Genomic DNA, 9,846 nt, shown 5'->3' with positions numbered 1-9,846 from the left:
CGGGGTGGGTGGGGGAGGGGGAATACTCCATTGAAGTTCGTACGTGAACGAAGGTATCACCAAATATTAATTACTTCGGTCCAAAGCCTTGGATCACCACTATCTATCATTCACATGATTATAATTCGTTTCTTCTGGTAATCTCAGTGGTGGTTCTAGAGGAAGACTTAGGTGCTCACCCCCCCCCCTCCCGCCTACGCACGAGACAAAATTGCTTCCACCCCACTCACCAAATTGTCTTGATGATAAATGAAAATAAACGAGGCACAAGTAGAAAAATGAATGTAAGTACCCCAATCCCCACCCAGCCCCCTCCCCAAATAATTTTCTAGATCCGCATCTGAGTTTAGGCGAGGCACATGGAGAATATCAAAACAAGAACACCGACCCCCCCCCCCCCCGACCCCCCCCCCCCCCCCCCCCCCCCCCCCATCCCCACCCCGCTTCCCCCGCCACTGAATGATTTGCCTTAAAGCTTATCAGTACTAGTTTACAAGAGAGATTAGATCGCCCCGCGAGGTCACTGGACAGGTGGTTATCTCATCAACTCAGCTCTCAGTTGACATTTTAATAAAAGGGGATCATGGGGGACCAATGGTCACCGATTAGGCATTGTTTAATAACGTGAGGGCGCAAGTAGCGACAAGTAGTGCAGTGGGCCTTTAAACTGCGTCGTCTGATTATTCTTCACAATCATAGAACCGCCCGCCCCTCACTCTTATCGATAGCTTGATGATATCGGTCATTTTAGACGCTCAGCTAACAAACCCCAGAACTAGTTCGAAGACAGAGCGCGGTAGAAATTGAAGGAGATCGGTTAATTTCAGACACTTGGCTAATAAACCCGTAATTCTTTTGAAGACTATTGCACGACTTCGACCTTTTTCTTTTGTCGATTCGAGTTGTGTGAAAGAGCAGTGGTTCAGTTCAATTAACAGGATAGGTCTTCCTCCTCGGATTCAGTTTTTAGAGTAGAGCGGAACAGTTTTTTCGGAGAAGACGACGCGATCATTCGTCCGTCCTTCGCTAAGTTTACTTCAGCGGTAGACGGGGGTTCATCACAATTCCTTTCAAGTGGTAAGCCATCTTTCAATTCTTTATGTTTGTTTTATGTATGCAATAGCCAATGTGGGGAGCCTCTGGACAGAATTTTTAAATTCGTTTTGGTGATCCCCAGGCATTGGCCGGTTCTAAATATCATTATAATGCGTTATGATGTTTTCTATGTATTGTTATCATCTTGCCTGGAAATATTTTAAAAAAAGAGAAAAAAAGAAGAAGATTCAGCTTGTGTAACTTTGACAAATAGCTTTTGAACAGTTTCTTGATAATGGAAATGTAGAGTATATGAATATTCCTAATATTTATTATTACAATGTTTCGTAACGCATATAAAGCTAACCCTTATTCCCCCTTCAAAATCCCGTTATGCCAAAACACAGGAAATTCATATTTAACGGAATTTCACTTTCAAAAGAAGATACTTTCAGCTTGCCTAACTTTAACAAATAGCTTTTGAATGGTTTCTGGTAATGGAATAGTAGAGTATATAAATATTCCTAATATTTATTATTGTAACGTTTCGAAACGCATAAGCTAACCCTTATTCCCCCTTCAAAATCCCATTATGCCAAAACAAAGGAAATTAATATTCAACGGATTTTCACTTTCATTTTCTCACAATCCCGGATTTGGAGAAAAAAAGCAAACCCCAAAAATATCATAACCTCACGATGCCCTATAACGAGGAAAATAATATTCTTGCTTAAGTTTACATTTTATTTTTTTAAATAAAGAACAAACTATGTCTCAAAAGAACCTACGAAATTGGTGTGATTATTTTGTTTTTAATGGAATGCTAATTAAGCAATGGTGAATTCGGCGGTTACAGTGTATAACACGCCATTCCCTTGAGATAGCGGGCAAATATCACCGGCGGCATTTTCATTTCACGCTGCATTTATATTATCACAATGATAATCACACATTGCTGGGTCGATTACGTAATCATGCATGGCCACATAGTGTAATTATAACAATAATAATAGTGGACGTTTATGAATTTATGAAGCCGTGATCTACCAATTAATATTATCTCATTTTATCGGATTTGCAATGGGAGAGAAAGAGAGAGAGAGACAGAGATAGAGATCGAGAGACAGAGAGAGAGAGAGAAAGAGAGACAGAGAGAGAGAGAGACAGAGACAGAGACAGAGATAGAGATGGAGAGACACAGAGAGAGACAAAGAGAGAGAGAAAAAGAGAGAGAGAGACAGAGATAGAGATCGAGAGACAGAGAGAAAGAGAGAGAGAGAGAGAAAGAGAGAGAGAGAAAGAGAGACGAAGAGAGACAGGGAGAGACAGAAAGGGGGGTATAGATGGGTATAGTAGAGGGGGTATAGTAGAGAAAGAGAGACGAAGAGAGACAGGGAGAGACATAAAGGGGGGGTATAGATGGGTATAGTAGAGGGGGGAGGCATAGTAGAGAAAGACAGGCCATTAGAGAAATTAGAGTAACGTTTTTGGTATCGTTTTTTGTTTTTAATAAAAGAATCCATTTTCGCAGAAACAAAGAGACACTGATGGCAACAAAATGACTAATTACCTCTATCTCTGTAATCATCATCATTGTTTGTAATATACTCTGACGTATTAATTGGTTCTGAAGGGCAGGATGTAATTAAAGACCTCTGTTCGTTCATCCGTGACGTCATAATTACGTCCCAATAGGACAAAAAACACAAAACACTCCACTGCACAAATAGGACACCCTGCCAATTTCGTTAATTTGGCAACAATTCAATAACAAATTAGACACAGAGCACTCACAGAGTATAATTTGATATTTCAAAATGCTATTGATGTTGTTAGTTGTAATAGATTTTATTAAAAATTCCATATTGGTGAAGATTTTGGTAAAGATGTGAAGATCTTTTATCTCCTCATTATGAGAATGTAAAAACGCGAAATGAGTATTGTAATGTAGACGTTGATGACTATGTTAATCTTAACAACAACAACAATAATAATAGAAATAATAAGAATAATAGTAAAAATAATGACAATTCTATTATCAGAACTATCTAATTACTTAAATAGAATACATTTCTTGGACATTTGCAGTCGACATCGTTTCAAAAGGCATTAACTTCATAATCCAGTTCTGTTCAAGTTCAATTTATTACTTTTTCCAAGCATAATAATATTAAAATATTGAAGATGAGGTATGGCTAGACAATAATTATAAAACATACAAATTTCTTTTTGTAATTCGTAGAAATAAATTAAGATAGATTATGTGAACAAAATGTGTCTACACCATTTTTGAGGTCGAGGTTATTTCGGTATTTATTAATTACTGACCGTCAACACCGGAATAAAGTTTTAAAAAAATAAGTATTAAAGGAAATCCAAGCTAAATTGAAATTCCATCTGTGTGATTTCATATGGTGTTACTATATCGGGTTTGATTTTGAGCAGTGGTGTGTGTAGCGTGAGCGTGAGTCCACCCATGGGGGGGGGGGGGTGGGAGGGGTATAATCTTCCCTCTTTCTCTCTATTGCAAGTCACTCTCGCTCTTCATTATGTTTCATAGGCTGTTAGTTTAGTTTAGATTAGTTTAGTTTAGTTTAATTAATGATAGTTTAATCGAGGGCTGCAAGCATTTCAAGCTTCATGCTAATACGCTGTGTCCCTCGAATATAATGTTAATTGTAAAAGTGAGTAATGTTCTCCTAGGTATTGTCTATGTTCTATACAGTACGAGTATCATGTATTGTACTTTGAAACGTACATTATATCACACTGGTCGACATTATGTATGTTTAAACTATGTATATTTGAAATATGATATAGAAATCAATAAATCAAATCAAATCAAATCAAACCTGTCATACTCGGGGAAATACAAATTTTAAAAAGGGTATCATTGGCACTGATAAGCTAGGCGGTGTGTAGGGAGAAACCCATGCGTCTTCTTTCTCGTCGTTATTGTCCTATTTTCTCTCTTTTCTTTGCTTTTCCTTCCTTTTTGTTTTGCCTATTCACGACTCGATTAGTAAGAGAGTGCCCGTGTATAGATACGCCATTGATCGCGCGCACGTATGAAAGCAGGTGGGGAAATCGGCGGTAATTTCAGTCAAGCGAAAAGAGTGAATGGTTACGCATGCATGAAGTAATGATAAATTGACACTCACAGTCCTATTGAGAGGGTAGATCTTGAGTTCCGGGGGAAGGGGGGGGGGGGGGGGGTGGAGGGGGTGGTCTATAATTTCACTTGTCAAATTTCTTCGACCTCACTATCTGACAGATCTCTATATTAATCCGAGGATCTAATGGAAGGAGTTAGCTAAGGGAATTAAAGAAAATAAGGGGGCGGATCTGAAGGAAAGAGAAAAAACAGATTAACACACAAATGAAAAGAAGGAGAGAAAGAAATTAAAGAGATAATTAAAGAAAATGAGGGGGCGGGTGTAAAAGGAACAAGAAAAGAGCAGATTTTAAAAAAAATGAAAAGAATGAGAGAAAGAAATTAAAGAGATAATTAAAGAAAAAGGAGGGGGCGGGTGTAAAGGAACGAGAAAAGAGCAGATTTAAACAAAATGAAAAGAATGAGAGAAAGAAATTAATGAGAGAATTAAAGATTAAGAGATGGGGAGAGCGATGCAGTGTTCTAAAGAGCGAGTGAATGAGTGTGTGTGAGAGAGAGAGAGAGAGAGAGATAAAGAGATAACTATATAGATATAGAGGGAGAGAATGATACAGAGAGAGAGAGAGAGAGAGAGAGAGAGAATGGAGAATTGACTGAAAGTTAAAGGGACAAAGATAACGGGCAGGATAAGTTAGAGAACGAGGGAAACCGAATAAAATGAGGAGAGAGAGAGAAAGAGAGAGAGAGAGAAAGAAAGAGAGATAGAGAGAGAGGGGGAGAGAGAGAGAGAGAAAGAAGGAGAGAGAGAAAGAAGGAGAGAGAGAAAGAAAGAGAGAGATAAAAAGAGAGAGAGAGAGGGAGAGAGAGAGAGAGAGAGAGAGAAAAAAAAAGGAGGGGGTATAGATAATCATTAAGAAAGAAAAGAGAGATAGAAACCGAAAGAAGGGTTCGGATTCCCCACCTCTGGATGATATATGGCCAAGAAATAATCGAAATTTGAGTCCCGGCCAATTTTTGAATAATTAATTTCAAAGAGACCAACTCAATATCACCCTCCTATCAAGGGAGTGTATTTCTCTGATCTTGAAATGAAGAAGGTGATGTTTATGCAATCATTTTCGTTCTACTTTAAAGCCTTATGATGGAAATAAAAATTACCGTAGGCAGGGGCTGAAATATTAATAGCTAAAGTGATAAATGCGTCCATTGAGACGTTGCCTGTGTACAGGGCGTACAAAGAAAAAAAAGATAAAACAATTTGTGGGAAATGAGGATGAAGGCATCATAATGATTGAATAGTAACTAACATGTTGTATTTACTTTTCTTGTATCATTTACTGATTAATTCAAAGTTCTATGGTGATTATTGAATATTCAGAATGAAAAATTGAGATTGTTGTATGAAATACTGAAACTCATTTTGCAATTAATATAGGAAATAATTATTATCATGGCCTTTAAAAAAAAAAAAAAAAAAATCTGTTTTGGGCAAATCTTAGTTTGATACATCAGTCTCCACGGTATAAACAACTTATATATAATCAATGACAAATTATTTGTGCGTATTGAATTCCTCCTAACAAAATTGGGAGCCATTGGTATTTTGAAGAGGGTTTTGTTTTCCGATGATAGTTATCCTAGAGTGCAGTTTTCATAAATGATAACTATCCGGATATATAGTTGCCAGGGTATACTATTCTTAATATAGAGATACTTTCATGCAGACACACATCGCAATTATATCAAGGGGTGATCTTTTTGTTGACATACCCTGTAGTGCTAGCCACAGAGGCGGGGTATTCTATGATTAAGTAACCGCAGAAAGAATCATGGAGATTGGCGTGGTGTTGTCTCTCACTCATGATATTCTCTAGCGGTAATAAATTTGTCTTAATCTCTCTGCTATGAGCATAAATAGAAATTATGTTTTTGAAAGTATATTGTCATGAAAAGAAGGGTGATGTTCTGGGTGTGAGATGATGCTAATTACATCGTTATTAATTTTGGTTAGATTTGATGATTGATATAATGTAAACACGTCAATAATGATCCTAAACACCAGAAGCGTCATCAAGACGAGAGTATAAAGCCCCCCCCCCCCCCTCATCTTTTCTTAAAGGCAAATACTGTGTACTGTCAAGGCTGGAAATATGTTCATTCCGTCGACGCCTTGCCGCCTTGCTCGTTTTAATTTTCATCAGTGTTCTTGTCAACCACCCCTCCCCCATCTCCCTCTCTCTCTCTCTCTCTCTCTCCGTCCCCCCTCTCTCTCTATCTGTCTCCCTCTTTCCCCCCAAAAAATGTCACATGTCTCTATCCCACATTAAAATTATGTATCGATCTATTTGTCATTTGACGATCTAGTATTCTAGTTGTTTCATACGAGTGTGGCCAGTGAGACCCCCCCCCCCCTTCACCAATCAACCTCTAACATGTCTTTATTTTGATATGGGAGAGAAAGAATGTCGTCCAATCGATCACCATCCTCAAAATAACTTGTTGTTGTATTTTTCCGAAAAATAATTTAATTAGAATTGAGTAACTTACATACAGTAATAATTCTTACCCATCAATGGATTTAAAAGAAATCTATAAGGAAAACAGCTGAATACACAGCTTTTTGAGAATAGAAGAGTTTGTGTTGGATTCTTTATTTTTGTAATAGCGCCATCTAGTGTTCCAATCGTCAAAGCGACCAATATTGACAATATTTTTTTCTCTTCCGCATGATAATAATAATAATAATAATAAAAACGTTACTTATAAAGCGCTTACCACCGAAGATGATTATTGCTAAAGAGCTCTTTAGCTCTTGTTTATCATAGTTTCATGGTTTATATATAGTCAAACCTGTATATAGCGACCGCCCTGTGCATGGAAACACAACAAGTGGTCTTTCTAGACAAAATACAGCGCCACTTTAATAGACATGTAGCCTTCATATAGAGGTGGACACTAGGACAAGTTTGATGTGTATGTTGTGATGACTTTTGAAAACATATTTTTGATGAAACAGTATTAATCATCAATTCTGCTATATAATATAACAATGTGTAATGATTTTAATTATTTGTATTTATTTTAGATCATGGACAGGTTACATATATTGATGCTTGTCGTCATGGTAACACTACTCGGTTTCTTTACATCGTCTGATGCTGGGCGTGGAGATGGATGCAGATACTACAGTGAGTATATCAGTCGGTGTGCGTAACAGTGTCTGCACGGTGAGACTTAGGCTGACGTCATACTGCATAGGTTCTGCCCCCCCCCCCCATTCTCTCTCTCTCTCTCTCTCTCTCTCTGTTTCTATCTGTCTCTGTCTCTTTTTTTTCTCTCTCTCTCTCTGTATGTCTGTCTATTTCGGAACATGCCCCCCCCCCCCCCCCCCAAGTACCAAGGGATGCGCACCATGCATATTCATTATTCAGATCTTTCATTTCTTGTCGATTAATTCATACTATTGAAAAAACGTAACGTGAAGAAAAACTATTTGCCGGTAAAATGGGATTAACGGGAAAAATGAAAAAGAACCAAGAAGTAATTAACTAGATTTAAATAAAAATAAAATGGCAGGTTAAACGTTGAGGAAATCAAGAGAATGATACAAAATGAAAAATCAAACGCCATCTCGGTGATTTTTCTTTGCTGCATGCTTTTTGTGTCATTTTCTCCGGCAGGTAAGATGTGTAAGTACCAAGGCACACGCTATGAACGCTGGGATACATGGTCAACCAAAAATTGCTACGACTGTACGTGTCTCGGGAAAGGATACGGGTACAAATGCTGTCAAGAGTAAGTAAAAAAATATTATACAGTTATTGACTGGCAGGGGGTGTAATATAACATTATTTGGACTGCTGAAGGGAGTTATATTTCCCAAGTGGTTATATTTCCCTTCAAGTCCAATGAATGTTATATACCCCTGCCATTCAATAACTGTTATATAAGATAGCCTTTATTTTATTTATTTTTTTCGGGGGGGGGGGGTTGGTGGAGAGGGGGTTCATATTTTTTTTTTTGCCCGAAATTTTTTTCATTTTTTTTTTTTTTCGGGGACAATCAAAAAAGGAAAAAGAAGAGCAAACAAAACAAAAACTTTTAAAAAAAATATTTAAAAAATTGGGGGGAAAAAAAATCGGGAAAACAAAAATGACCCTCGGTAATGGTGTAATGTGTGTCATTGGTGACATACAGTCCTCAAGAGGGCGACATGCATTGATTAAAATATATTCATTTCACCAGCTGGTAAAATATAATCGGACAGGAAAATATAACAAGTGATATCACTTGACGAGCTCTGGACCAATCACATCTCGGTATCTGTCTAATCTATCTAATATAAACTATAGTTTATCTGACGAAAAACAAAATAGATTATACAAATATATCGTCTGAATCATGGGGAAGGGTGAATGACTATATTAGAAATTTTTCGGCAAAACTTTTTATTTTCCTTAAAGGGACTTGGTAACATTGTTCAGATGAGAGAAAATGGTGCTAAGGTAGTGACTTCAATGATAGATGTACAATTAAAGATAATCTGAAAGTTTGAGTGAAAAAAAGATTATTATTAATGATACAAATTCGGGAAAACTGATCTGATCGATTCCTAAATTCTCCCATCTATATAATTATAATTCAATTATATTTTAAGTGAATGTAAGTCATTGCATTGAATTATCGAAAGATTATTCAAAGCGTGTTTTATTTCTTATCTTCATGGCAAACGGTTGGGAAAAACAAAAAGTTGGTTGGGAGAATTAGCTGTTCGAGCCAGGGTGTTGCACAATTCAGGATTTGTTGCATGTTAGAGGGTTCCTACAGTAAAAAGGAATATAATAAGTAACATTTCATTTAAAAAAAAAAAGGTTTCTATTTATAAAAAACAAAACATAATTAAAAAAAAAAATCATCACCTCCCCCTCCCCCCTCTCTCTCTCTCTCTCTCTCTTTCCCTCTCTCTCTCTCTCTCTCTCTCTCTCTCTCTCTCTCTCTCTCTCATTAGTTACTGGCTACCGATGATCTTTGATGAAGACCAATGCGAGGCCGTGTGGGATAAGAAGACGTGCTCGTACTCAGTCCAACCCAGGAACCCAACAGACACAAAGCCCTGTGAAATATTCGCCGGGATCCTGAAATAGATATAGCGCCATCTATAGACAACTACTTTATTGTATTTCTTATTTCTTACAAAGCAGTATTCAATATTATTATCTATTTAAGGCTTCCAGGTGGTACAATAAATCAGTGTATCTGATATCTTTAGCGCAGTACCCGGATGACTGATCAATATTGTTTTCGTATTGCTCAGTCATCCGGGAACTTCAACTATTGATATGGATATTACACGTAAACAAAGCCATATTAGGTAAGTCAAATCGTGTTATTTCGCTAATAGTCAGCCTGATGTAGATAAAAATAATAATATTATATGGCTTTTTTTTCGTGTGAAACAAGAATAAATTTTCATAGCTCGAGCATAATGATTTTTGCCAAGATGGATTCGTCAGCGGTTAAAACACTGTTAACATATGTCATAATGTAAGATATACAATCAGAGCACAATAATTTATATAGATACATAATGTTATAGCAGGGAGTTGGAAAAGCAATGTATCCGAGCACTAATTTATTTATCATGCTGATTTACAAGTTATTTAAAGAGTGTTATTTAAACCACTGTTATGATTGAC

The 9,846-nt window shown here is 37.1% G+C and overlaps 1 long non-coding RNA gene across 1 annotated transcript; it reads left to right on the top strand.

Moving 5' to 3' along the window:
* The first annotated feature begins 958 nt into the window (after positions 1 to 958).
* Positions 959 to 9,371, top strand: LOC115927133. The gene is made up of 4 exons (XR_004065438.1): positions 959 to 1,077; positions 7,236 to 7,338; positions 7,831 to 7,945; positions 9,159 to 9,371. It is a non-coding gene; the product is annotated as an uncharacterized LOC115927133 (long non-coding RNA).
* The last annotated feature ends 475 nt before the right edge of the window (positions 9,372 to 9,846 follow it).

This window comes from Strongylocentrotus purpuratus, unplaced genomic scaffold (genome assembly GCF_000002235.5).
Source record: "Strongylocentrotus purpuratus isolate Spur 01 unplaced genomic scaffold, Spur_5.0 spur5_scaffold_20, whole genome shotgun sequence".
Lineage (NCBI taxonomy): Eukaryota > Metazoa > Echinodermata > Echinoidea > Camarodonta > Strongylocentrotidae > Strongylocentrotus > Strongylocentrotus purpuratus.
Note: the sequence above shows the minus strand (reverse complement) of the source record. Positions and strands in the feature narration are given on the sequence as shown.